At 47.5% G+C, this 17344-nt stretch overlaps 1 long non-coding RNA gene across 2 annotated transcripts in view; it reads right to left on the bottom strand.

Moving 5' to 3' along the window:
* Positions 1-11828, bottom strand: part of LOC146073673 (uncharacterized) — a 35380-nt gene extending 23552 nt beyond the window's left edge. For both annotated transcript variants that reach the window (XR_014473296.1, XR_014473295.1), the window contains exons 1-2: positions 11483-11828; positions 9402-9851 (exon numbers count right to left, since the gene is read on the bottom strand). This is a non-coding gene — a long non-coding RNA (uncharacterized LOC146073673). The remainder of the gene's footprint in view (positions 1-9401; positions 9852-11482) is intronic.
* Positions 11829-17344: the final 5516 nt, after the last annotated feature.

The following is a 17344-nucleotide window of genomic DNA, read 5'->3' as shown; positions in this document are numbered from 1 at the left end:
TGGTCAGCATGGGCAGGGGTCCTGGGGAAGTGGGGACCCCCCCAAAGAAGGGGTCCCCCCCTCCAGGACTTACCAGCCCATGCTGAAAGTCCGGGGCTGTCCCCGATGCCCCTGGGCGGTGGGCATCGGGCTGATGTAAAGTGTAAAAAATAGAAGTAAAACTATTGTTTTCTACTGTCGAATTATGAGTCCCAGCAAGCCTACCCCGCATGCTGGGACTTGGAGAACCACAAGTCCCAGCATGCGGGGCATTAAAGGGCCCGCTGGAACTTGTAGTTCTACAGTACAAAAAATAGTTAAATAAAACACACTGACACCCTGAAAAATAAAAGTTTAATACACACATAACACACACACACACTGATACTTACCTACCTTGAGCCCGTAGGTCGGTCCCTGGGTCCGGGCTCCGGGGCTCCAGGGCTGAAGAGTCCGGTTCCGGAGTCCGGAAGACGCGCTGCTCCCGGCTGCTGTGGTACCCGCTCTCAGACTGAAGAGGGGCTCCAGGGCCTGATTTTATGTCACCAGCACCGGCTCAATGAGCCTGGGGCTGGTTATGCTCGGGCGGGGGACCCCGCGCTCGTTTTTTTTTTTTATTTTAACTGTTTAATTTTTTTTTTTACACCAGAACCCTGCACAGAACATTGCGATCTGTGCAGGGTTCAGGCTAATTCGCCCATCAGAACCTGGTCTGATTTTTGGGCGAATTATAGACACACTTTATACAAATCGCATACCATTAAATATGCGATTTGTATACTTTTTCATGTGAAAACATCTGGATGTGATGTGCTGCGAAAAGCAGCCATCGCATTTCCAGTGTGTCCAACTTGTTGGCCAAAATCGCACTTTTTTTTACATTTTCGCAGCTCATTAAATATGCGAAAATGCAAAAAAATGCGATTTCGGACGTTTTTGCTAAAAAACTCACAAAAGTCTAAACTTCTCATCCCATAGAATGTCACCCTATGTGTCTGCCTGGGTCTCTCAGAATCACCTGTCTCCAGTCATCAATCACCCAGGTATAAATGGAGAGACCTGGGACTCCAAGGTTGTCAGTTCCTCAAGTCACGCAGCTCAGTGTGAGCTTGGTATCTGAGCCTCCAGTGTGGAATTACTGACCTCCCTGATTCATAGTTGCCAGTTACCGGCATCCAGTGGCAGTTACCTGTTCCCTGCATCCGGCACCTGTGCACCACCTGATTCTAGCACCAGTGAACCTCCTGATGTCCGGTCAAGTATTCCTGGTCAATCGTTCCGGCCTCCAGTCTTATCCTGTATCCAGCCAGTCCAGTGGTTTCCAGTATCCCATCCGGTACAGTTCTATCTATATCTTGTCTCACCCATAGAACGCTAATAACCTGTATAATTCAGTCATACAACAATACATTCATCATTCTGCTTCCAATACCAACTCCCTGGTGATCCAGTGGTCAGGATACGGCTCTCTGCTGAAGCCGGAGTTCGATTCCCGGTCAGGGATTGATCTCTGTCTCTTTCCCTGTTTCCACCCTCTCGCACAGACTTCACACACACGCCGGGTTCACAAAACTCATAGCCATGACAGCATGACTGTAAAGAAATTACCTGACAATATCCCCTGTGACAGAGTGAGGATATACCTGGATTATGAGGCAGGACAGATCTCCTTTTATTCTCTGTGTGACCCCATCAGACACTTACACACAGTCACCACCACCTTCACTGAGCCCCTCCATGCCGCATTAGGTGTAGGAATTGGTTGTATCAAGATATCTGGGGGAGTAACGAGAAATGCTAATAATTGCCCCAGAGGGTGGTGAAATCAGAGGAATGTCACTGATGGAATATATAGCCATGTGATGGTCCTGGGTAGAGCTACTGCTGATCGCCTACTGTATTCTAGAACCAAGGATGCCTTGCTAAAGACATTGGTGACCAATTTCCCTTGAGCTTCCCCAATGTCCTGGACGATGGATATTGTGCATACACACTGAATGAATTGACGAACGATCTTATTTCATTCTATGGCTGTTTGTGAAAGTCTTCTGAAGTAGACCTGCCTGCACAGTCAACGAACAACCTCGATGAACGAGTGGCGGGACTGCGCATCTTCAATTGTCATTTGTAGTATACACACTTGCCGATATCTCTTATATATTTGGCTACATCTGTCACTCAAAGTGTGTCTGACCCTCTAACGCTGGGTGGAGCCTCTGACTCACATGACAGAGACCCAGCCCAGTGAGCCCACAGTCATAGGAGGGACACATTGCTCTGCTCCTGCACTTTCCTTTTAATGTATGATTGCCATCACCTGTGTTGAAGCACCTTTCCTATCAATTAACCTGTTCAACACAGATGGAGGTAATCATACATTAGTAAGAAAGTCCAGCGGCAGAGCATTGTGTCCCTCCTGGCATGGGTCATGTTGGGAGGTATGCACAGTGCCAGACACCCTCTGCCTCCCCATGTTACCCAGCAAAGACACAGCTACTCACCAGACACACCAGGTGAGCGCCCCCCGCCGCCCCCCCTCCCGCGTTTCGCAGGGCCCCTCCCACGATTCGCACACTCCCCCGCCCCCGCGAACCCCTCCTACCACAATTCGCAGCAAAACCCCCCCCCGCGCGATTTGCGGCAACCCCAGCCCCCACGACCCCCCCTCCGGCGATTCGCTGCAACCACCCGCGCCCATCCCCCCCTGCACCCCCCACGACCCTCCCGTGATTCGCGGCACCCCCCACCCTCGCCCCCCTTCCCGTGATTCGCGGCAAACCCCCCGGCCCCGCGACCCCCCCCTCCCACGATTCGCTGCAACCCCCGCGCCCACCCCTCCCGCAATTCGCAGCACCCACCCCCGTGACCCCCCCTCCCCCAATTCATGGCACACACCCCCCCGCCACCCCCCCTCCCGTGGATACCCCCCACCACCCCCCCCCCCAGCCGCCACGATTCACAGCAACCCCAGGATCAAATGGCACATGCAAAACACTGACACGGCTATGTTCGACGATGAAAAAGGTTGACATGAGTTTTTGAAGATTTATTTTTCATTTTAAGAATGTTTTCATATTCATTCTCCTGTGTCGACATGGTCACCAATGAAGTGCCACACTTATGTCAACATAAGCGATTCGCGGCCCCACCCCGTGACATACCCCCCCCTCCTGCAATTCGCGGCACCCCGCGACCCCCCCTCCCACGATTCGCACCAACCCCCCGGGCCCCCCCTCCCGCGGTTCACGGTGCCCCCCACGACCCCCCCTACCGCGATTCCCCACCCCTGACCCCCCCTCCTGTCATTGCGGCAACCCCCCGCCCCCGCGACCCACCCTCCCGCGATTCACTGCAACCCCCCGCGCCCCCCCATCCCACGATTCGCGGCACCCACACCCCCCCCCTCCCGCAATTCACGGCATCCACCCACGACCCCTCCTCCCGTGATTCGCGGACACCCCTCACCTCCTCCCTCCACCCCCACCCCCGCGCGTGATTCACGGCAACCCCAGGATTAAATGGCACATGCAAAACACTGGCACGGCTATGGTCGACAATGAAAAAGGTTGACATGAGTTTTTGAAGATTTATTTTTCTTTTTTTGAATGTTTTCATATTCATTCTCATGTGTCGACATGGACACCGATGAAGTGCCACACTTATGTCAACATTTACATGTGTTGAACTTTCTGTGTTGATTTTTTCTTGTAGCAATTTTTTTCCAGTTACAACTATGTGCACGTCAACCTAGACATCATCAACCAATTCTTTGTATAATATATAACACCTGTTCTGTTTTACTGTAGGTGTTTTAAGTCAGACCTTTTACTGCTACTATTACTGTTTATGTAAATGCATTCTGAATGACAGCAACATCCTACCATCCTTCTTCAAGAATATATAACCAACTAGGTGATTAATCGCGCCCCGTGCCCCCCCCCCTCCCGCAATTCACGGACCCCCCCCCCGCGCACCCCCCTCCCGCGCTTTGCGGACCCCCGCCCTCTCCCGCGATTTGTGGACACCTGCGCCCCCTCCCTCCCTTGATTCACGGCACCCCCTTGCCCCTCCCGCAATTCACGGCACCCCTAAGCCCCTCTTTAGTCCCCCGTATACTCACACACCCCTATCACTACCCAGCTTCCTGCTCTCCTGAACCGTAACTTCCATCACTGGGGAATCGCTGATGCTGTTTTGCCCACATGCCCCTATCATGCCTCATAGCCCAGCCTCCTGCTCTCATGCACCCAAACTCCCACCCAGTAGGAGGAGACACTGACTCAGGGCCACCATCCTGTACTGCCACGCTGGACTCTCACCCACTGGCAGAAGCTGCACAGTATCTCCCACCCTCCTCTTTAGTCCCCCTTATTCCCACACACCCCTATCACTACCCAGCCTCCTGTTTTCCTGTGTCGTGACCTCCGCTGACTCAAACACCCTACTATACTATTGCACACACACACCCCTAAACAACATGCGCACACAAAGCCCCCCCCCACACCCACAAATGTCACTGTACCATCCACCCATCCACACTATCAATGTACATCTTTCTCTGTAACCGCTTTTTAATTAAACAAAACAATACAACCCCCCTTCCACATCATATGCTCTCTATTTAACACATTTCACCTATAACTCAAGTTGCAATACAGGCATCTTTCATACAATTCTAACCATATTTCTCACAATACAACAGGGTTGCCGACCCTCTTATTCTCCTCTCCGGGAGAGGAGAGTTTAAGTAGCCGATCGGGGGGGGGCTTAAGTGTGACATCACTAAGCCCCGCCCCATGCTGTTAAACCAGCAAATTCAGTGATCTCCGTGGAGGGGGCGGGGCTAAAGTGACGCGATTGTGTCATTTTAGCTCCGCCCCCTCCCTTGAGACCCGAGGATTGCAGCATTTTAATGCCGCGATCCGGGGGACAGCAGGGGCCCCCCCTGAATCCGGGAGGGTTGCCCACCCTTCCGGGGGGCCGGGAGGGGGACCCGATTTTCGGGAGACTCCCGGAAATTCTGGGTGGGTCAGCAACCCTGCAATACAAACGTTAACAAATTAAGGGGGCGTAGCCCCTTACGACGGTGTGAAGAGCGCCCGTAGGGCGCGATGAATCACCTAGTCTATAAATATTTATGTACTGTAAACGGATTGATAGGTCAATTAGACAAAGACACTAATTAAGGATTACCACTGGATGCTTTTCCAGTGATTCCTATGTACCGTGTTTTTGTCATCCATCACCCTGTCATCTGATCATTGAAGGTGCTAAGAATCCTCTCATCAATAGACTGATTTAGGAAATACTAGAATACTCGCTATATTTACCGAAAAAAAGGATTGTGAATATAAAGGCGCAATGGATACTTGTTGTCAGAAGATCCTTTTTTTGATGGAATCTAGTCTTTCTCAAAATACTTCAACTCCGGCCGTGATGTGCAGAAAAATAAAAAATAAAATAAACAACAATAAGTTTCTCGTATTTATGTGTGTCTTATTCAATAAACAAAATGTGTTTATTTTATGTGGAGGTAGACAGTTTCCATGGAGCGTTCCGAAACTCACGTTAGGTAAGATGGTATCAAGTTTATAACGGTTTCTTTGATACGGTCCCGGGAACCTCCGCCTACGGATAAGGGTGAGAGTGGTCTACTTCTCCCGTCAATCTTTCAAGATTGTGCGAAAGTATCTCCGCAGGTATTCCAAAACAGAAAACCACTCATGTGTAGTACATAGGTGCAATATATGTGATTGAGTGAGGAGCTGAAAAAATAATTTTTTTTGACAGCGTACCTCACTTACCCTTTAACAAGTGAAAAAAACATATAAAGGTTTCTTTATTGTGTAGGGCGTACCCTCACTCACAGTGTTATCTGTGGTTTTCAAACCTATAAAGGTTTCTTTATATATTTGAAAGGGACTTCCGTCTACTTCTCCCATCTCTTGTTTAAGATTTTGCGGGAATATTTCAACAAGTGCTCAGAAGAAGGAAAATAACCACTCGTGAAGTATATAGGTGCAAAAAAGAATTGTGTAATTGGTGAGTGAGGAGCTGAGAAAATAATTTTTTTAACAGCGTACCTCACCCTTTTGAAAGTGAATTTTTTTTTATAAAGGTTTCTTTATCGTGTAGGGCGTACCCTCACTCACTGTGTTATCTGTGGTTTTCAAACCTATATAGGTTTCTTTATGTGCCAGGAGATAACTTCGTATAATGATGGTCAATTGGATCTCCAGATATCCTATAATCTGGTATGCTCCAGTGGTTTGAAGGGCATAGAAAATAGAAACAATTCAATATATTATTGAATATGTTCAGATGAAAAAGAGTTCCACCAATGGCAGCCCACCATTATATGGCATACCTTACTCACACCTTAAAATTGGGGGACACTGCCCATAGCGGTTTCTTTTATCCTCCTAGGGATTACTGTAGGTTAAAGGTTTCCCGAACAGAATTTATGAGACCAAATTGAATAAAAAAATCACACTGGTTTTAATCTATAAAAATATTGCAAATGTGCCGCACACACTATTTGGAACAATAGCAATTACAGGGTCCAAGGTCTAAAATACAGAAAACAAAAATACAAAAACTTCTTTAAAAATCCAATACATACACCCAGGAGAAGGGGGCTGTTCACGCTCCTCTGGCAGAATCTACACGTTTCGGTCTGGTAGACCTTTATCAAGATTGTAATTTTTTTTCTATGAAGAATAAGCTGTCATTGACATGTGAAGGGCAGGCAAATTTAAAAAGAGCATTGAAGTTGGTCCTGCTGTGAACATGTTACAAACTACACACAAACATATCACATGACTTCAAATAACTGCACTTTGGCTTCTTAGCTGGATGTACTGTATGCTGCATAATTTGTTGGAGATTTTTATTTGGGTTCAACAGCTCAAACCTCTGGACATTAGGTATGCAGACCATTACAGAGTAGATGCTTTACCAATTTTCACTTCTCAAACTGATGGACAGTGCTGTCAAACTCATGGTCCTCCAGCTGTTGTGGAAATGCATGGCCCAGTATGGGCTGCAACATTATTTAAAAAAAAACAATATTTCAATGTATTTGTCCGGTCATGCTGGGAACTGTAGTTCCACAACAGCTGCAGGCTCATGAGTTTGAGACCACTGATCTAGGATCTTGCAATGGATGTAAGGTCTGTCAATCGCTGAAGGGGTGAGGCATGGCCACACTTCCAACCTACACCAACGGACCCATTGTTCCAGGAGGAGGACAACCCACAGGTCATGTTGGGACTGGAATGATGTGGAGGAACTAAAGGCCCCCATACATTATGCGATTTTCGGCCGATTTCACCCGATTTCGGCACTTTGGGCCGATAAATCGGGTGAAATCGGCCCAAAATCGCATGTTTGTGACATCTGATCCAATCTGATGCACGTTCCCGTGCTCATCAGATTGGATCAGGTGGTCGTACCTGCAGAACATAAGATATATCGGAATCTGAGCCATCGTGGGTGCATTTTAGCACCCACGATGTTTCAGATGCGATATATCTATATGTAGAAGTCTGGGTACCTCCTTCAGGTGCGCGGCCATCCTCCAACCCCCAGTCAGTGACAGTAGCAGCAGCCGGCGTCACAGGAAGGGGCAGGCGCGATGGGAGGGACGAGGGTAGAGGGCGGCAGTGACACACTCTTCCCTGCTTCAATCTGGAATGACAGAGCCCAGACTCTCTCTCTCCCCTGCTGCTGAATATAACAACGGGCTGTAGAGCACCCCCCCCCCCCCCCCCCCCCCCCCCCCCCCCGCTCCTGAATGTCTGCACTCTGCACGGGCTTTAGAGCCCGGACCTCTCCCTGCTGCTGGATGAATGACACCACGGGCAGCAGAGCAGAGCCCGGACCCCCCTCCCCCTTGCTTGTATAAAAGTAAATACACGTTGGCTTGTGAGAAGTGTCAGACAGTGGTGTCTGTTCTGTTCTAATACTGGAGGTGCAGTCTTCAGTTGCACACCTTTGTTTCATATAAGACGACCCTAAAAGGACATATAGAACATTTCATGGAGCAGATGATACCAGCGTACAGATGGTGCAGGATGTTGCTCTATGCTCTTTTTGTACGAGTGACGACACCCCCCCGAACTACAAATAAATATACCGCCATTCTCGTTTCATCAGAACAGTAATACCTGCAAGGTATAGCACTGTTCAGGCCACTCCCTAGGGCCACCCCATCAGATAAATCTCATGGCACATCCAATTTGTGTCAAGGCCCCCATACACTAGGGGCGACTTGTCCTTAGGACAAGTCGCCCCCGACTTCCCCCTGAGCTTCCCCGGCTGCTCCCCGGGGGAGCTTGATTAGATTGGCACTTGATGTGCCATTTTTTACATGTGATAAATCGTCTCGATTTATCACATGTAAATAACCCGGGGAGCAGGGGGGGGGGGGGGGGGGGGCTACAGAGGTGGGAGCTGGTGGGAGCAGGGGGGCTGGGGACGCTGCGGGGAACACGTCTGTGTCCCCCGCTGCTGGGGACGCTGCGGGGGACAGCGTCTGTGTCCCCCGCTGCGGGGGACACATGCTGCTGGGGACACAGGCGGCATAGAGCCGGGCAGGGGGAGCCGGCGGGAGCTGTCAGTGCTAGAAAAAAAAAGCCTATACAATGAATGGGCAGCCTGTGATTGGCTGAGCGCACTCTCAGCCAATTGCTGACTGGCTGAGAGAGCGCTCAGCCAATCACAGGCCGCCCATTCATTGTATGGGCTTTTTTTTTATTCAGTGCTGACAGCTCCCGGCTCCCCCTGCCCGGCTCTATGCCGCCTGTGTCACCCCAGCGTCCCGCTGTGTCACCCCAGCGTCCCGGCTCTATGCCGCCTGTGTCACCCACGCTCTATGCCGCCTGTGTCACCCCAGCGTCCCGCAGCGTCCCCAGCCGCTGCGTACCCAGCGTCCCGCAGCGTCCCCCGCTCCCTCCACCGCCGCCCCACTAGGTCCCAAGTCGGGTGGTCGGACGTGCAGCAGGTCCGACCACCCGACGCAGATCCGATGCGCACGGGACCGCGCATCGGATCTGAGGGGACATCAAAACTAGCCGATTTTGGTCCGATTTTGCCCAGATCCGACTGATCTGGACGAAATCTGACCAAAATCGGCTAGTGTATGGGGGCCTTCAGGTAAATCACGTGATTGATCACGTGATAAATCATATGTGATTTATCTGACACAAATTTGATGTAAAAAATGGCACATCAAGTGTCAAATTGTATGTAGGCCTCCTGGGAAGCTGCCAGGGAAGTGCAAGGGAAATCAGATGCAATTTTACAGGTCAGATAAATCTCATAGTGTATGGGGGCCTTAAGAATGTATTGTAGTTCACATACTGTATGTGGGTGTAGTGAATACACATGTGTATGTAACAATAGCCATATTGTTTACTTACGTCGGCCGTAGACATTCTTCATTTGAGGTGCTGTAGGTGGCCTGGTGGGGTGTGTTGGGGAATGGTAGGGGTTGGGGGTAGGTGGTGGGGAGTAGTAGGGGGGTTGGAAAGGGGGTGGGTGTGTAGTGGGTGGGGGTAGGGGATGGGGTGGGGGTAGTGGATGGGGTGGGGGTAGGGGATGGGATGGGGGGAGTGGATGGGGCGGGGGTAGGGGATGGGGGTAGGGTAGTGGGTGGGCTCAGGGGATGGAGTGGAGTAGGGGAGGGAGAGTAGGGGAGGGTGAGATGGGGTGGGCAGCAGCAGGTTTAAGCTGCTCACTTTAGGCCTCCTCCCCCTGTTGGGCCTCTTCAATTTCCTCCTCCTCCTCCTGCTGGGCCACTTGAGGCTCCTCTTGCTCCTCCTCCTCTGCTTCATGAGCCGCTTGGGCTCTCTGCCGTGCCCTTGTGCGTGCTGCAATAACAATGTTGAGGCATACAATTTGTTAAATGATGAGTGAACAACTAAATCAAGGCTATTATAGTCCATAGTGTCCATTTTTCATCATCCATTAATACACACCATACCTTACCCTCACCTTATACCCATACTTAACACACCTATACCCATACACTATACCCATACACCTATACCCATACACCTTACCCATACACATTACCCATACACCTATACCCATACACCTATACCCATACTACCACACCTATACCCATACACCTATACCCATACACTTATACCCATACACCTATACCCATACACCTATACCCATACACCTATACCCATACACTTATACCCATACACTTATCAACCTACCCATACACCTATACCCATACACCTATACCCATACACTTATACCCATACACCTATACCCATACACATTTACCCATACACCTATACCCATACACCTATACCCATACACCTATACCCATACACCTATACCCATACACCTATACCCATACACTTATACCCATACACCTATACCCATACACTTATACCCATACACCTATACCCATACACCTATACCCATACACCTATACCCATACACCTATACCCATACACCTATACCATACACTTATACCCATACACCTATACCCATACACCTATACCCATACACATTTACCCATACACCTATACCCATACACCTATACCCATACACCTATACCCATACACTTATACCCATACACCTATACCCATACACCTATACCCATACACTTATACCCATACACCTATACCCATACACCTATACCCATACACCTATACCCATACACCTATACCCATACCCATACACCTATACCCATACACCTATACCCATACACCTATACCCATACACCTATACCCATACACTTATACCCATACACCTATACTCATACACCTATACTCATACACCTATACCCATACACTTATACCCATACACTTATACCCATACACTTATACCCATACACCTATACCCATACACCTATACCCATACACCTATACCCATACACTTATACCCATACACTTATACCCATACACCTATACCCATACACCTATACCCATGCACCTATACCCATGCACTTATACCCATACACCTATACCCATACACCTATACCCATACACCTATACCCATACACCTATACCCATACACCTATACTCATACACCTATACCCATACACCTATACCCATACACTTATACCCATACACCTATACCCATGCACCTATACCCATACACCTATACCCATACACCTATACCCATACACCTATACCCATACACCTATACCCATACACCTATACTCATACACCTATACCCATACACCTATACCCATACACTTATACCCATACACCTATACCCATACACCTATACCCATACACCTATACCCATACACCTATACCCATACACCTATACCCATACACCTATACCCATACACCTATACCCATACACTTATACCCATACACCCATACACCTATACCCATACACCTATACCCATACACCTATACCCATACACCTATACCCATACACTTATACCCATACACCTATACCCATACACCTATACCCATACACATTTGAAAATAAACGGTGAAAATTGTCGGAAGATTAGCACAATACTTACATCTGTGCACATAACGGTGGATCCTCGTCAGTAACTCCGGCTGTCTCCTCCGGAGTTCGGACCACCGTCTTTCTAGCTATCCTACCGTTCGCTGGACCCCGGTCGTTTCTCGGATTAGGCGCCGGGCAGCATTATACGCCCGGCGCTTATCCAAGTTACAAATGTAAGGGGCCCATGGGCCCCAGACGCTGGTCCATGACCCTGACCAGCGCCACCAGCTCCCTCATGGAAAATGGCGCTGCCCTCGCGGAAGTCATATTGTCAATGGCGCAGCTATTAATTGCAGCTCCATATATAACTTATGGTGTTCTCTGATTGGTTTAAAAAACTCTAACTTGGTATAAACTTTATTAATCCATTCTGTATTAACAGTGTGCATGCGTTGTAATGTTAGCAACCGTGTATAATCTACATGTACATACACATGCTTACACATGTAGGGGTAAATTTACTAAGAATACGAATACAAAAAATCGTATTCGTATTCTTAATACGAATGACTACGACTGCATACGGCTGTTTCAGCTGTATGCAAATTCGTGTTCCGGAGGGGAATTTACAAAGCAGTCAGATACGACTGCTTTGTAACCCTCCGATGGTGTAACCATTCGTATTAGCGGCCGTATATACGCCGCTAATATGAATTTGTATAGCCAGTGTGCACGGATCAGTCAGATCCGTGCAGGCTGCAATGTGTAAAAAAAATGTTCAAATAAATAAATACATTTTAAAAAACGGTGTGGGGTCCCCCCCACAGCCGTAACCAGCACTAGGCTGAAAGAGCTGGGGCTGGCATTAAAAAAATCAGGAAACCCGGCAAATAGGAGTTCCCCGATTCCAGGTCCGGGGGCTGGTTCCCAAAATACGGGGGACAAAATGAATGTAAAACTAATAACAAAAGCTGCATGGGGTACTCACCCCATGAGTATAACTAGCCCCAGGCTCTTTGAGCTGATGCTGGTTCCAGAAATACAGGGGAACTCTGTGCGGACACCTTCAGCGAGTATCACATTTGCCAAGGCATTCGGAAGCGGTGGGAGGGGAGCGGCATCAGCCCAGAGTTTTATGGGCTTCTCTATAAAATATTTGGGCCTTCCCTTGGGAACGCAGGTGGACCGATGCATGTCGGGAGCGGGCAGCTGATGTCACATGACGTCAGCACCGCCCCCTCTTCGGCAGACACTGACGGAAATAAAAGTCCATCGATGGTCAGCGATCATCAACTGACCTCTCCCCTTCGGCTCATATGGTACCGAGGGGATTGGTGGAACGCCAGGCGGTGTTTCAGCACTCGGTAAGCAGATAATTTCACTGCACACTCAGCCAACCTGAATTAGGCCCATGGTAACAGGCACCCGGAGCAATCCACATGGGCCCTTATTCAGATCGCTCTGCTCGGATGCGAATTCGGGCAGCGTACCGATGTTGTGCGTATACAGAACCATTTCTGTGCATGTCTGTACGCAGGGAGCGAGCGAACTAGGCGAGAAGTCTGGTCGTCGCGTGCTCGCTCCTTCCGAGCAGGGGGTGGAGAGAGGCGTCGCGGCCTGATCAGGGTCATTACCGTATGAGCACGCCCTGAGTTTCGTGGGCGATCATGGGCATGCATATGGAAATGTGGTCATGATGTGTGTGCAGGGGGCAGACAGCTGACTTATCCGGATGTCAGCTGCCCGACCATATCCCTGCTTTTCTCTGCTCGTATGTAAGAGTGGTCTAGTCCACATGGGCGATCCATTCACTAGGCGGGGTTTGGTACATTCTCTTTGGCCCGCGCACGCGTCCGAGCGAAGCCACCTGAATAAGGGCCATGATGCATTACATGTACAGACAATCGGAGTAACACACATGATGTATCACATGTACAGACACTCTGGGTAACACACATGATGTATCACATGTACAGTCACACTGAGTAACACAGATCATGTATCACATGTACAAACCCCCTGAGTAACACACATGATGTATCACATGTACAGACACTCTGGGTAACACACATGATGTATCACATGTACAGTCACACTGAGTAACACAGATCATGTATCACATGTACAAACCCCCTGAGTAACACACATGATGTATCACATGTACAGACACCCTGAGTAACACACATGATGTATCACATGTACAGACACCCTGAGTAACACACATGATGTATCACATGTACAGACACTCTGGGTAACACACATGATGTATCACATGTACAGACACTCTGGGTAACACACATGATGTATCACATGTACAGACACTCTAGGTAATACACATCATGTATCACATGTACAGACAATCTGGGTAACACACATGATGTATCACATGTACAGACACTCTGAGTAACACACATGATGTATGACATGTACAGACGCTCTGGGTAACACACATGATGTATGACATGTACAGACACTCTGGGTAACACACATGATGTATCACATGTACGGACACTCTGAGTAACACACATGATGGTATTACATGTACAGACACTCTCTGGGTAACACACATGATGTATTACATGTACAGACACTCTGAGTAACACACATGATGTATCACATGTACAGACACTCTGGGTAACACACATCAGGTATCACATGTACAGACACTCTGGGTAACACACATGATGTATCACATGTACAGACACTCTGGGTAACACACATGATGTATCACATGTACAGTCACACTGAGTAACACAGATCATGTATCACATGTACAAACCCCCTGAGTAACACACATGATGTATCACATGTACAGACACCCTGAGTAACACACATGATGTATCACATGTACAGACACCCTGAGTAACACACATGATGTATCACATGTACAGACACTCTGGGTAACACATGTGATGTATCACATGTACAGACACTCTAGGTAACACACATGATGTATCACATGTACAGACACTCTAGGTAATACACATCATGTATCACATGTACAGACAATCTGGGTAACACACATGATGTATCACATGTACAGACACTCTGGGTAACACACATGATGTATGACATGTACAGACGCTCTGGGTAACACACATGATGTATGACATGTACAGACACTCTGGGTAACACACATGATGTATCACATGTACGGACACTCTGAGTAACACACATGATGGTATTACATGTACAGACACTCTCTGGGTAACACACATGATGTATTACATGTACAGACACTCTGAGTAACACACATGATGTATCACATGTACAGACACTCTGGGTAACACACATCAGGTATCACATGTACAGACACTCTGGGTAACACACATGATGTATCACATGTACAGACACTCTGGGTAACACACATGATGTATCACATGTACAGACACTCTGGGTAACACACATGATGTATAACATGTACAGACACTCTGGGTAACACACATGATGTATCACATGTACAGACACTCTAGGTAATACACATGATGTATCACATGTACAGTCACCCTGGGTAATACACATGATGTATCACATGTACAGTCACTCTGGGTAACACACATGATGTATGACATGTACAGACACTCTGGGTAACACACATGATGTATAACATGTACAGACACTCTGGGTAACACACATGATGTATCACATGTACAGACAATCTGAGTAACACACATGATGTATCACATGTACAGACACTCTGGGTAACACACATGATGTATAACATGTACAGACACTCTGGGTAACACACATGATGTATCACATGTACAGACACTCTGGGTAACACACATGATGTATCACATGTACGGACAATCTGGGTAACACACGTGATGTATCACATGTACAGACAATGTGGGTAACACACACGTGATATATCACATGTACAGACAATCTGGGTAATACACGTGATGCATTACATGTACAGACAATAGGAGTAACACACGTGATGATATCACATGTACAGACACTCTGGGTAACACACATGATGTATGACATGTACAGACACTCTGGGTAACACACATGATGTATCACATGTACAGACCCCCTGAGTAACACACATGATGTATCACATGTACAGACACTTTGAGTAACACACATGATGTATCACATGTACCGACACTCTGAGTAACACATATGATGTATAACATGTACAGACACTCTGGGTAACACACATGATGTATCACATGTACAGTCACACTGAGTAACACACATGATGTATCACATGTACAGACCCCCTGAGTAACACACATGATGTATGACATGTGCAGACACCCTGTGTAACACACGTGATGTATCACATGTACAGACAATCTGGGTAACACATGTGATGTATCACATGTACAGACAATCTGAGCAACACACGTGATGTATCACATGTACAGACGCTCTGAGTAACACACATGATGTATAACATGTACAGACGCTCTATGTAACACACATGATGGTATCACATGTACAGACACTCTGGGTAACACACATGATGGTATCACATGTACGGACACTCTGGGTAACACACATGATGTTTCACATGTACGGACGCTTTGAGTAACACACATGATGTATAACATGTACAGACACTGTGTAACACACATGATGGTATCACATGTACAGACACTCTGGGTAATACACATGATGGTATCACATGTACAGACGCTCTGAGTAACACACATGATATATAACATGTAGTCGCTCTGGGTAACACACATGATGTATCACATGTACAGTCACTCTGGTTAACACACAGGATGCATCACATGTGCAGTCACTCTGGGTAACACACATGATGTATGACATGTACAGACACCCTGAGTAACACACATGATGTATCACATGTACAGACACTCTGGGTAACACACATGGTGTATTACATGTACAGACACTCTCTGGGTAACACACATGATGTATCACATGTACGGACACTTTAAGTAACACACATGATGTATAACATGTACAGACACTGTGTAACACACATGATGGTATCACATGTACAGACACTCTGGGTAACACACATGATATATAACATGTAGTCGCTCTGGGTAACACACATGATGTATCACATGCGCACTCACTCTGGGTAACACACATGATGTATGACATGTACAGACACCCTGAGTAACACACATGATGTATCACATGTACAGACAATCTGGGTAACACACATGGTGTATTACATGTACAGACACTCTCTGGGTAACACACATGATGTATCACATGTACGGACGCTTTGAGTAACACACATGATGTATAACATGTACAGACACTGTGTAACACACATGATGGTATCACATGTACAGACACTCTGGGTAACACACATGATGGTATCACATGTACAGACGCTCTGAGTAACACACATGATGTATAACATGTAGTCGCTCTGGGTAACACACATGATGTATCACATGTACAGTCACTCTGGTTAACACACGTGATGTATCACATGTGCAGTCACTCTGGGTAACACACATGATGTATGACATGTACAGACACCCTGAGTAACACACATGATGTATCACATGTATAGACACCCTGGGTAACACACATGTATCACATGTACAGACACTCTTGGTAACACACATCATGTATCACATGTACAGACACTCTTGGTAACACACATCATGTATCACATGTACAGACACTCTGGGTAACACACATGATGTATCACATGTACAGTCACTCTGGGGTAACACACATGATGGATGACATGTACAGACACTCTGGGGTAACACACATGATGTATCACATGTACAGACACTCTGGGTAACACACATGATGTATCACATGTACAGTCACTCTGGGGTAACACACATGATGGATGACATGTACAGACACTCTGGGGTAACACACATGATGTATCACATGTACAGACACGAAGCAGGAACACACATCATGTATCACATGTAGAGACACGAAGCAGGAACACGTCCCTCCCCTGTAT

The sequence above is a fragment of the Crinia signifera genome, chromosome 4, assembly GCF_055691185.1.
Source record: "Crinia signifera chromosome 4, ASM5569118v1, whole genome shotgun sequence".
Lineage (NCBI taxonomy): Eukaryota > Metazoa > Chordata > Amphibia > Anura > Myobatrachidae > Crinia > Crinia signifera.
This window is presented reverse-complemented; position numbering and strand designations above follow the sequence as displayed.